This window comes from Octodon degus, unplaced genomic scaffold (genome assembly GCF_000260255.1).
Source record: "Octodon degus isolate 3935 unplaced genomic scaffold, OctDeg1.0 scaffold00106, whole genome shotgun sequence".
Classification (NCBI taxonomy): domain Eukaryota; kingdom Metazoa; phylum Chordata; class Mammalia; order Rodentia; family Octodontidae; genus Octodon; species Octodon degus.
Window position 1 is genome coordinate 2,870,333 of NW_004524682.1, and position 12,836 is coordinate 2,883,168.

The 12,836-nt window shown below is 39.6% G+C and overlaps 1 pseudogene; it reads left to right on the forward strand.

Annotated features, from left to right (window-relative positions):
* The first annotated feature begins 1,721 nt into the window (after nt 1–1,721).
* Nucleotides 1,722–3,720, forward strand: LOC101584695 (annotated as a pseudogene).
* The last annotated feature ends 9,116 nt before the right edge of the window (nt 3,721–12,836 follow it).

A 12,836-nucleotide genomic window follows, 5' to 3' on the forward strand; every position in this document is an offset into this window, starting at 1 on the left:
GCTTTGGCAGTGGTCCACTGGCAGTGGTCCAAAGCTGGAATAAGGAGGGCATGCAGGAAATCATAGGCTATGAAAGTGAAAAGATGCACTTTGGCCATGTATTGAAAACTCTTATGTGCAAAACTGTCTGGTTCTTTGGTTCTTTTGAATATGTCTTTGCTGTTGTAGACAAAATCAATAGGGGATGGGACTGATCACAGACATGCACCACTAAGTCTGACTCAAGGTCTGTCATTCCAAGTCCTTTAAAAATATTGGTTTGTTCTTAAACCTTCTAGCAACTCATGTGAAATGCATGCTATTATTATCTCCACTTATAAACTGCAGAATTTAGAGTCCCAAAGTGTTACAGACTATCCACATCTATACTTAGAAGGTAGTGAATTTGGGATGCGAATTCAGGCAATTCTCCACAATACTTCTAAACTGTTAGCTTTCCCTATAGAAAGAACTTAAGTGGAAGGAAACATGTCCATAGTACTTGCAGTCACCTGAATTAGGCATTATGAGCCTCATTAAATGGCATCCACAATGTTTTAGGTAAAACCGTTTTGCCTCTAGTGCAAAAGTCCTATGCTGAATGTTTTGATACACCAAAGAGTGTAAGAAGCTTCTACTACTGAGGATACAAATATTCACAGAACAATGTTTAGCAACTAACAATGAAATCTTGCAACATTATAATGAAAGCAATGAAATGCTGGGCTTTTAAAAACTTCAAACAGATAACATATCTCTACTGCATTTTGAAAAAAGAAAGAAAAGATCAGTCTAAACAATTGTCTTGTTAAGAAGTGTACATATGTGAGATTGATGGCCAGAAGGTAGGGTGCTGATGGACTTTCCTGAAACAATGAATATTAAGGATTTTTTACCTGTTCCTTTCTCCCACTTAGTGACCTTTTACAAGCTAAATATCACAATAAAATCAGCCAGGAATACAAGTAATGGTTCTAAATTGCATTCTTGTACATAATGTTCCAATAATGGGGATTTTCTTCTTAAATCTAAAATTTAGAACAATGTAAAGGGCCAGCCAAATAGCTCAGCAGATTAAAGCACCTGCAAGCTGGTGTAGAGGCCAGGGATTTGATCCCTGGGTCTGCCATACCAGCCCTGTACCCTGAGGTGTGCTGAGCGGGTGAATGAGACTGGGCGTGGTGGTACACACCTATAATCTCAGCACTTGGGAGGCTGTAAACAGGCTGATAGATATGAGTCCAATCTAGTAGAGAGATCCTGAATACCCTGTAGACCCTTCCCTAAAATATACATAAAAAATAGAAAATCATTAAGGTTTAGCATTTAAACATTTATAACATAGCTTATATATGCAGCAGTGCACTTTGGGGACTAGTCAAATCATGAAGTGTAGAATTTTGTCAAATAGAAAAGATTGGAAGCAATTCTAGGCAGAATGTGTGCAAGTACAAGTTTCACAGAGGTTTGAAGTGAAGGACACATTGGCAGTGGTCCACTGTAGTGGTATGTTGTATATAGACATGAAATAACTAAAGAATGGACTTAAAGAATGATCTTACTGTTACTGTTAGTATCTACCCAAGAGCTGCAACATTTTATTTTCTGTGTATATAATTAGGATTCAACTAGTACTTAAAAATTTACTACATAAGAGCCAACTAAGAAAATACAAGGCTGACCATCAGAAGTAGTTCTCTGGGCTGGAATAGTTTATTGAGTGGTGAGGCTGAGGAACCATCATGTTATCAGAATCAAGTAAAAAATGGAAGCCGAAAGTGATCCACAGTGGCGGGGTTCCAAGAGAAGGACAGTAGAATCGACCTGACACTGAACAGGGAGGTAAATACTATAGTGAGGAGGCCAGTGTGGACCTGTGGGACCCTGGCAGAGACTATGAGCTGTATAGTATGTGTGCCAGGAGCTACAGAAGTTGAGATCCAAGATCTGAAAAGCAGAGGTGGAAAGGATGTGGCAATTGAGATTGAAGAATGGAGGATCCAGAGCTGTGTGCATTTCATGACTCTAAAGAAACTTAACCAATTAACCCAAGTCGTGTTGAAGAAAGGAAGAGATCAGACCCAAGATGCCAAGCAAAATGTAGATGCCCATCATCCACAGCTACAGAACTTGCAGTAGGAGGTGACACACCTGCAGAAGGAGATCACCAAATGTCTGGAGTTTAAGTCAAAGCATGAAGAAATTGATCTGGTAAGTTTAGAAGAATTTTATAAGGAGGTGCCAGCAGACATCATCAAAGCTGAAATCACAATGGGACACCCTGGCAAGCAGACCCTGGTACATCTGAACTGGGAGCTAGAGCAGCGGAAAAGATTGGCAGAGAATTACTGAGATTCCCCATCCATCAAGGAAAAGTCTCAAAGAAAGTGAAGTGAGGAAGGAATACTTGAGCAGCCTTCAGCCTCGACTCAGTGGCATCATGAGGCTTCCCTTCTGGTGCAGGACCAGGCTCACAAACAGTATGAGACAGCCAGACACCTACCACTTCTCCTCTACATGTTCTTTGTGCAGGCTACCATCTATGATCAGGCCTGTGAGAAGACCTTGTCTGTGGTCATCGAAAGCCATGTGGATGAAGCCAAGGCCCTGTTCAAACCTCCTGATGATTCCCAAGATGACAAGAATGACTCAGACCACAGAACAGTGGTGACTCACACTGGGCATCCAGTTGGATAACAAGCACAAGGAGATGCTAAAGAGACACCCTCTGTCCATCATAGATGACTTGAAATTGAAAAATGATAGCATGCTTCACCTGACTTTCTACTACCTCATGAGTCTCAACATCCCTATGGTGAAAGCTGAAGTGACCTCTGCCAGACAGCTGATCACCCATCAGTGCAGGGGACTTGCTGTCTCCTGACTCAGCGCTGACCTGTTTGCTTCCTGGCTATCATGGAAAGAAAACTCCAAATCCAGCCAATCAGTATCAGTTTGATGAAGCTGGCATTTTGACTTTGAGAGACTATGTACTGGATCCAGGCCATCCCTACTTATGGGTACTGAAGTTGGGAGGCCTCCACTTCCACTTCCCTAAAGAGCAACCCCAGCACACAGTGATTGCTGACAACTCGCTGAGTATCAGCTACATGGAAACAACCATGAAGCTGCTGAGACCAGGGTGCAGTCCTGTCTGGCCCTCTACAGTTTGTGTCCCTGGAACATGGCATTGTGCCAGTTATCAGTGCTTGGCAGTACCTCTTCCCTGCCAAGGTTGTCTGTTGCCTGGTGCAGTGGGTGACAATTGCCCATGAAGATTATGTGGAACTGCATTTCACCAAAGACATTGTGGAGGCAGGATTGGCTGGGGACACCAATCTACTACAAGGCGCTCACTGAAAGGGGCACAACCTAACTCCAGGCTGCCATGGTATTGAACCCTGGCTGCCCCTCTATCCCCCCATTTTCTAGCTCTGTCTGAACTGGAAAGGAGAGAAAACCAACAGTAATAATGACAACATTTGGGCCATGGAAAGTGAGCTCAATGTGTGCTACAAAGAATTCTATGGCCCTCGGTCCACTCACCAGCTCTTGACCAACCAGCTGCAGTGACTGTGCGTGCTCCTAGATGTCTACCTGGAGACTGAGAGCCACAATGATTCTGTGGAGGGACCCAGGGAGATTCCCCAGGAAAAGATGTGTCTGTGGCTTTTCAAGGGTCCAAGCAGGATGAAGCCATTTAAATATAACCATCCTCAGGGGTTCTTCAGCCATCACTGACCTCCCACGCAGGCAGTTGCTTCCCCCAAGATCTTGTCTCCAGAACTGGGCTTCTGCTTTCTGCTTTGTTCACATGTGGCCCTCTATAGTCTCCAAAGACAGTAGCCAATAAAAGTGTTACCTGACCCTCTCCCGCCCTAATAAAAAGAAGAAATAGAAAATGCAAGGCTTTACAACTGATGATAATGCATACAAATGTATGTACATGTGCCTACAAGGGCTGGCCAAAGAGCTCAGAGGATTAAAGTTCCTACGAGCAGGCTCAGGGACTGGGAGTTTGATCCTGGGGCCTGCTATGCCAGCCCCACCTCTGAGCCATGCTGAGACAGGAGATTGAGACTGGGCTTGGTGGTACATGCCTGTAATCCCAGCTCTTGGGAGGCTGTAAACAGGAGAACCACTAGAAGTCCTATCTAGTAGTGAGACCCTTAACACCCTGTAGACCCTTCCCTAAAATACAGAAAATAAATATCCAAAAAAATAAAAACAAAAACAAACAAACAAAAAACCAAGTGTACCTACAAAATAAGCATACCTCTTATTTTATAATTGTGGCTCTACTGGGGATCAAACTTAGCACCTTGTTCTTGCCAGGCAGGCACTTATGCCACTGAGGTATATCCCTAGCCCTGGTAGTTCCTGGTGACAAAAACATTTTAAACAGGGAATATTAAACAAATAGAAATTAGCACTGGATAATGAAGTCTTCTATCCTTTGTTTCCATATTTATGTTCCTATGCAAAGTCAGGAGCTGAAATATTCTTTCACACGACACACAAACACAATTTCCAGAAGGTAGTTCAGATGAAAGATACATCCTTGAACATAATATTTTTTGTGCCACAATAAACCTTTTATTTATAAATGGTCTCTCCTATCCATACAAAATGTAAATGATGTAAGTTAAACTCATTCAAGATTAATTTTCATTTGAGAAATGCAAAATTTTTCCCTTTTCTTTTTTGCAGCAAATATCCGTAGCATATATTAATGTTTCATGAGAATAAAGCACATATTAAAGGAATCCTCCTGGAGAAATGGCATTTAGTCTTACCATATACAAATAGCTCTGACATTTGGTGGGACAAGGAAACATCACGTTGACATTACCTAGCATTAAGATTTTAGAATAAAACATGCTGTTATTTTGTTTGTTTCATTTAAATAAGTTCACGTCGCATCACTTTTAATTCTCCTATACACTGGTTGTACTTTCATGTACAAAAATATGATGAATCCTCTCAATTAAAACTTGTTTTATGTTAGCAAGTCTTAAGCAGAGTACTATATGTCTTACACTTAACCTCACTAATGTCTAATTCTTTGGAGTCTTGACTGGGTAGAAGTAAGAAAAAGTTCCTTGCTGGTCCATTAGGGTTTTCATCTGAGTCAGAAGAGAGAACTGTTTCCTGCCCAGTAAATAATCACGGACGCTCAAAGTGATGTTAGCTGCCAATCATAGGGTCAGAGTTCACCTCAGCTGGGTGATTTGACAATTTTGAGTTATATTACCCAGGCGGGCTCTGGTGTTATGAATCTATCTTCCTTCGTAGGCTTTGCAGTTGAAACTCTGGTCTAATGGTGTGTGCTAATACAAAACGATAATGTCCTTCGCTGAGTCTCTCCCTAATGGTGTGTGCCGCTTTGTAATGGTAATATGCGGGAGTTAGACAATAACTGTCACATCCCCGCTCTATTGAGAAGAATATACTCCAATATTGTAGTGCTCACAAATGACCTCACATTGTGTTACTCAGAAACTAGAATACTTTCGGTGAATAAAATGAAGAAGAAACATGTGCATTGGGTCTTGTCTTTAAAATCCAGTCATACTATGACACTTTGTTAGGAACCGCACAGATAATCTGAAGGATTCTCCAAAGGTCTTTGTTTCCATTTCTCTCCCTCTCCCTCTCTTTTAATGTAGGTATTTATGGTTATTTTATAGGAATCACTGTGCTAACTTCCTCCTAAGGAGTGAACATGCTTTGGCTTTTCTTATGGGCCACTTCATTACTCTAACCAGCTAATATACTAATGTGGTAAGAACAATAAGAAACGAATGCTATTTTATGCCTAGGCATCTAAAACTTGATTTTGGAAAGGCTATCTAAAGAAAGCCATCATAGAGTTAGAGAATGATCTGACGCCATGTACCACCAGTGCTCAAACTGGACTCACAAGAAGATATATGCTAATATTTTCAATTAACATATATATTTGAAGTTAAACCCCTATATTCTCCCCACATGTGCTCATATAATAAATCTGCAGATAATCTGAAGGACTGGATACTTAAATGTTTAAAAAAATGCCAAATTGCTAGCAAATACATTTATTTTAAATTTTTAATTAATTTAATGAATTGCTACAGGGTCTCACTAGGCAGCTCAGATTCTTAGTGATCTTCCTGTCTCAGCTTCCCCAGAGTTGGGATGATAGGTTTGTGGCACCATGCCTGATTTCGGTGGCCAGTTCAGTGGGTCTGGGGTTCTGGAACCAACAAGGCATGTGATACTGGGGATAGAACTCGGGTCCTTGCACTTGCCAGGCAGGCTTTTAGACAACTGAGTTATCTCCCCAGCCAAGTACATGTATTTTATAGCACAAAGACAGATGTGGTAATTCTATTTCACTCTGATTTTCTTACTTTTTCAATTTTAATTCTTCTGTATGAAAAATTATCTCAGTACTAAAATTAATAAAATAATGTTTGTGAAAAGTCTATATAAAATTGTGGTTGTGTTATAACAAATAATACTGGTTATGATAGACAAATGATCTTTCCTGAACATTTGCAAAGTGTCAAGAATAAAAAAAAAATATTCTACATTTATTTATTTATTTGCATTTATTTGTATTTATGGTCATACTGTGTAGATCAAACTTGTAGTGATTCCCCCTGTTTACAGCCTCCCAAGAGCCGGGATTACAGGCGTTTGCCACCATGCCCAGTCTCAGTTGCTGTCTCAGCACACCCTGGGTGCAGGGCAGGCATGGCAGGCCTAGGGATTGAACTCCTAGCTGCTGCACCTGCTTGCAGGTGCTTTAATCTGCTGAGCTATTTGGCCGGCCCTACTTCTAATACTTATGATCTCCCTAAATAGTCAAAAATTCTTGTGAATAGATAACTATTTTTGGTACTAGCTTAAATATTTGGCTGATAACCTATGCCAGGTTGTGTAGAGTTAAAACAGTGTGATCCCAGCACTTCAGAGGCTTAGGCAAGAGGATCACTGTGTGTTCAAGGCCAGCCTGGGTTATGCCGTGAGCTCAAGGCCATCCGGCACTCCACAGCAAGACCCCGTCCCAGAAACAAAGCACAACAGAAGTAACACAGCCTTAAAAGAAGCACATCCCCACCTAGCTCTTGATTGTGTGTCCTTATTGAAACACGAGAAAAGGCACGTGGATCCTTCTAGGACATTGTCTGAGTTGCCACTTAGGTTCATTTTGTCCGGTATCTTGGAAGTGAAGAGTGGGTCTGGCATTCTCTTCTCAGAGATCACATTCATAAGCAATCCTGTGGAATAAGGGCTGGTCACACCAAGCCAGCTTTTAGGACCTACAACTATATGCTTGCTGTCTTCACAGACTCATTTCTACTGCCAATTTATGGTGATTCTCAAATGAACCATGAACATAAATGGTATCAAATGAGATATATTGAAGTATCTGAATATCACTAGAACAGAAACAACAATTAAACCAATACATAAAATCACATGCAATCCTTGAAAGTTCCCTCCAGAGTCCTTTGTTTAGGTTATAAACTGGTCAAGATAATAGAACATGTGTGAAATGGAAATAAAACTTCAGTGTGAGGACTCTGTAGATAACAGATCATAACAGTACAGCTTTGTTTTGTTTTGGGTACTGGGAGTAGAGCTCAGGACCTTGTGCTTTCCAGGCAGGCGATTATGCTGCTGAGCTACCTCCCAGGCCCTATAGATAACCAATTGTAAGTAATAAGCTTACATATGCAATGGAAGGTTAACTCAGAAGGCTTGAGGCATTAACTGCTACACATTCTAGGAATGTATGAGCCCTTCGTAGGATGCTGGAAGACAGTAAATTCACACTTGGAGTATCTTCCTGATAAGAGTGCCTTTACGTATCTAGGTTTAGGTCCATGCCAGGCAGTTCTTCCTAATGTAATTTATTGTAGATAAATATATGAAATTCATAAATATAGGAATGCAACCTTGGGCAAAATTTCTAACAATGCTTCATAGAAACCATGGAACTTCAGACAGACTCTTCATGGCTTATGTGAAAACGTGCAGGATGCCTCTTCCTGTTGGACAGAAGCAAGATTTCAGCTGGCAGATACTGAGAACCAACATTCAATTTCCTGCATCTCTTGAGAGTTTATAGTTCCATCTAATGAAGCTCTTTAAATTTCTCAAAATCCAGATATTAAGTATGAGTACAGAGTTCATACTGAGAAAGAAAAATATTAGACTGGGTAAATGCAGTAAGGTAGTGCATTGCTGGTATTGTGGGGTTTTAAAAACTACACTAGAGTATCAGCTTACAACTACCTCTTGACAAGTTATTTTTTGAAAAGGACATTGAGTTATAGTTCAGGAAATATGATGAATTAAGTGTTTGTGTGGCACAGCGCTTCCTAAGAGAATTCATTTTTAAGAGACCAGGAATCTAGCCCAAGCTCAGCAACTTCTCAACTTAAAATTGAGTTGCTAAAAAAGGTCTGAACTCTTTAAGACTCAGGAGAATTTATCTTAGACCGATCCCTGCCACTTGCTAGCTTTGTAAATTGAAGAATTCGTTTATATTCCAAGCCTCTCACTCCTCATCGCAAAACTCGGAATTTCATCGTTCATAGGTTGTGATGCTGAAAATGGTGACAAAAATAAACCTGTTTGCATATTGTGAATCAAAATGAAAACATATGGAATTATTGTTTTACTATTAGTGATTAACACTTTCTTATTTACTTCATTTATGAATTATAAGTAGGAAAAATATAAGTTATGAAAAATACTGATAAGCTCACGCCAAGTAATGAAACTTATGTGCAAGGCTTATTAAATTCCTCACTCCAAAAAACCTTTTCTGTTTTTTCTCACACCTAGTCAAGCTCTTTCAGTGCCTCAGTCTCTCTCTCTCTCTCTCTCTCTCTCTCTCTCTCTCTCTCCCACTCCCTCTCTCTATATATTTAAATGAACTTAGGACGGGGTCTACAGGGTGTACAGTTTCACTACAAGATCGGACTTGTAGTGATTCTCCTGTTTACAGTCTTCCAAATGCTGGGATTACAGGGGTGCGCCACCACGCCCAGTCTCAATCCCCATCTCATCGCACCCCGGAGGGCAGGGCCAGCATGGCAGACCTGGGAGCTAATCCTGGCCACTGCGCTCTGCTGAAGCAGGCGCTTTAGTCCACTGAACTATCTGGCTGGCCCTAGTCTGTATTTCTGTTGGGGTAGTTATCTACTTTGTCTTGCAGTACTTCCACTTGTGTTCATGTACATAAAGGCCTGGAGAGCAAAGGCTGGCTGGTGATCCCCACACCACCAGAATGGCAGTCTGACAATACATGCCCACGACACTGTTGAAACAGTTGTTAGTATTAAACAAGTAATTATCAGAGTTAAGTAACTTAATCCCAATCATCAAGGTGAGGCCTAAAAACTAATGTACATTCATGACTAAAACTCAAGAGTTGCATGAGCAATTTTTTATCCTGGATCGTTATAATGCTTTGTGGTTGAAAAATATAAGCATATAACTTGACCATTTAAAAACCAAACAACACAATCATCTGGACTCATGGGCTTAGTGTCTTTACTACAAAAAACAAAGCAAATGCATTATAATAACACATAAAAATTCTCCCAATTACTTCTAGTGTATGGAAAGATAAAAATACATTGATCTATAATCAGAATTTTAGTATCATAGTAAACCAGAATGTTTATTTGATAAGTTAATGCTAAATATTTGGAAACTTAATTAAATTTTTATAATTTTATCAACAAGAAGTTATTATTTCTGAAAAATACCACATCTGGTGCTCAGATGCTGAGAAAACTTGCTTAAAATTATATATCTATATATATATATATCAGTAAGGGAAGTAGAATGGTTCCTAACTATCTCAACCTGATTTAGTTTAAATTATTTATACACCAACATAAACAAGCCATTATTTAGTACAGTTAATAACCCATGACAGGTTTCCTTAAAATAAATGGGGTTTCAAAATTTAATTTTATTTATTAGCCAATTTGAATATTTTTCCTCGGCATTTATCCATCAAACATGGCACTGTTATTGCACATGCATTATGCAGCATGTCAAATTAAACCATTGTTGATAAAACAAACATTAGTTATTGAAATGATCCAAACGCCAGCTTGAAATATTATGTCGTAGCTAATAAATATACCTAACTTCCAATGAAGAAATAGTGGATTAACATGATAATTTGATTTCTAGCCCTGTGTTTCAAAAGAAATTTTAAAAACCTTTCACAAAGAACGATGGTTTGTCTTCTATTTAGTGTAAGGGCAGGCACAGGAACAAGTAACTGATAACAGTAATAAATATTATGAACGATACTAGCAAGTTCTCTCAGTGTGTTTGCTTATCTCAGTGCACTGTCGCTGGCATCTGTAGTCATGTGCAAAGGCCTTTCAGTTGTTCACTCTGATGCTATTATGTCTGTAGCTCTTATTCCTACAACAAGGTGAACAGCGTGAGATGCAGGGACTGAGATCCATTAGGAGATGGAGAGACAAATAGTACACTTTTATCACTCATAAATAATGTGTTTTGATATGTTAAGCTAACTCTTGACGATATGCAAATTTCAGTGCTGTGAGTTTGGACCTGTCGCTTAAGAGAACTTGCGGATGTGGCTATTAAGACAATCTATAACAATCTTCTCAGCCTTAGTATGAACTAAATTAACTTAGCATTATTAGCTAGATAACCAGAATTTATACAAATATACAGATGTTTAGCATGTGTATCTGTGTAGGTACAAGCAAAGTCACACACAGACAATTACACACAGGTAGGCAGGCACACACCATAAAAGAAGGCTACATGTACTGTGGAGAACACAGCAAATCATTACTGCTGAATGGAAAGAAAATGTCAGTTACATGATTTTTTGGCATAGCCAAGAAACCAATTATATAAAGTCACTAACTAAAAAAAGTGACACTTAGAATACTAATTTTCACTTTTCAACTTTTATTAAACATATCTATTCCTTTTTTTATATCTAATTCTTAAGCTGAGAAAATGCTTTAGGAAGATGAACTTTATTTTTAAAATGTCACACAGTCAGCCACTCCATCTCTAAATTTTTCATGCTCCTTCCTTCCTTCCTTCCTTCCTTCCTTCCTTCCTTCCTTCCTTCCTTCCTTCCTTCTTTCTACCTTCCTTCCTTTCCTTCCTTTCCTTTGTTCATTCCTTCCTTCCTATGAATACACACCGTTCTGTTAGAGATTCAATAGACAACTCATTAGGCATTTGGGTAACTCTGGAACCATCACAGAGTTTGACTCTGCCCTGGAGAGCATGTGAGGCAAGCTGCAAGTGTTGCAAACAGAACAAAGAGGAAAGTTTCCTGATCTAGTAATTAAAAAATTCACTTTTTAATGCTTAGAGCTTGAGGCAGGAGCTCATCAGTTTTGTCACTATTGACATTCTTTGATGAATAATTAATTCCTTGGGGGGTGTGTGTGTGTGTGTGTGTGTGTGTGTGTGTGTGTAGTTCTTGTCATTACAGAATGTTAGGCAGCAGCCTTGGTCTCTATCACAAGGTGCCAGAAGCACACCCAGCCTCAGGTTGTAACAGACAAAAATATCTCGCCTCCCTGTGGAATGTGCCCCTGCTAGGTAAGCCATGGGGTTGAAAACACTCATCTAAAGGTAAGTAGCTCCTAAGTTGACAGGGCAAGAGACAGGCATAAAGATGTTGCTGCACATATGGTTAAAGGTTAATATATTGGCTGCCTATCATCAATCTGAGGCCTTTTTTCTGCGACCCAATTCACATCTCATCTCTCTTTTCACACTCACAATATAGTGTGGTTGAGAGAAAGGGGCAACACTCCAAGTGGACGGAACTCATTGCCCATGTCAAGGAGGGTAGGGAGCGGAGGGTACCAGTGGCTACTTTAAGTGCTGGCTAAGAAAACAGAAGAGTTAAAAAACATTAAACATGTAACTGACAATAGGAAGAAGAGTATAACATCCATTCTGTGAAGAGGTGGAAACACTAGAGTCTGAGAAGGACTCACTAATTGAATATGGCATAGGAGGGATGACACAGTAAGAAGTTAGAATTTGACCCAGATTCCTAGAATTTTAAAGAAGATTGATAAGCAGAGACTCTCTTTGCAGAAAGTCATGATAGCTCACTGGATTCATAAGGAATTTGATGGAACAAGAAGCAGCTGGAAGAACACCAATTAGAGGAGTCAGTTTGTAAGCACAGTGAGAAACTTGGAGGTGAAGGATAAGCTCTTCTGAGTGTAGAAAGAAGTGGCTAGATTTTAAAGACTTCATCGATAACATCACCATTTGTTCAACACAAATGTTTCATATGGAATTCAGAAAGATGTTAAGGTAACTTCTAAAACTTGTGGTGTAATGGGGTATGCCATACAAAAAAATTGTGAGGAGTAAGTTCTGTCAATGAACTTATTTATGATGTGAAGACTAAAGAAACTTTTAATGATGTAAAACGTAGAATTAGAGGTAGCATACAAGAGCCAGGGATAAATTATGTGACAAAGTGAGAATCAGGAAAAGAAGCCAGTGTAAGAATATCATGCCTCCTCTGCTGGAATAATGCACAACGCTGAACACATGTTTAAATTTCAACATTTACTATTTTGGCACAAGTCTAGAATAAAAGTTTAAGAACAAATGGCTAAGTTACAACTACATATTTCTGATCCGGGGATACAGCTCAGTGCCAGTCTGGGAAGTGCAAGGTTCTGAGTTTGATTCCTGGTACCTTCCCCCACAAAAAGAAATAAGTATTTCTTTTTTTTTTCAAAGTTTTATTGACAAACAGATAGCAATGAGACAGTTTCAAATCCAATCGGAAGTACAGTTTCAACAAATAA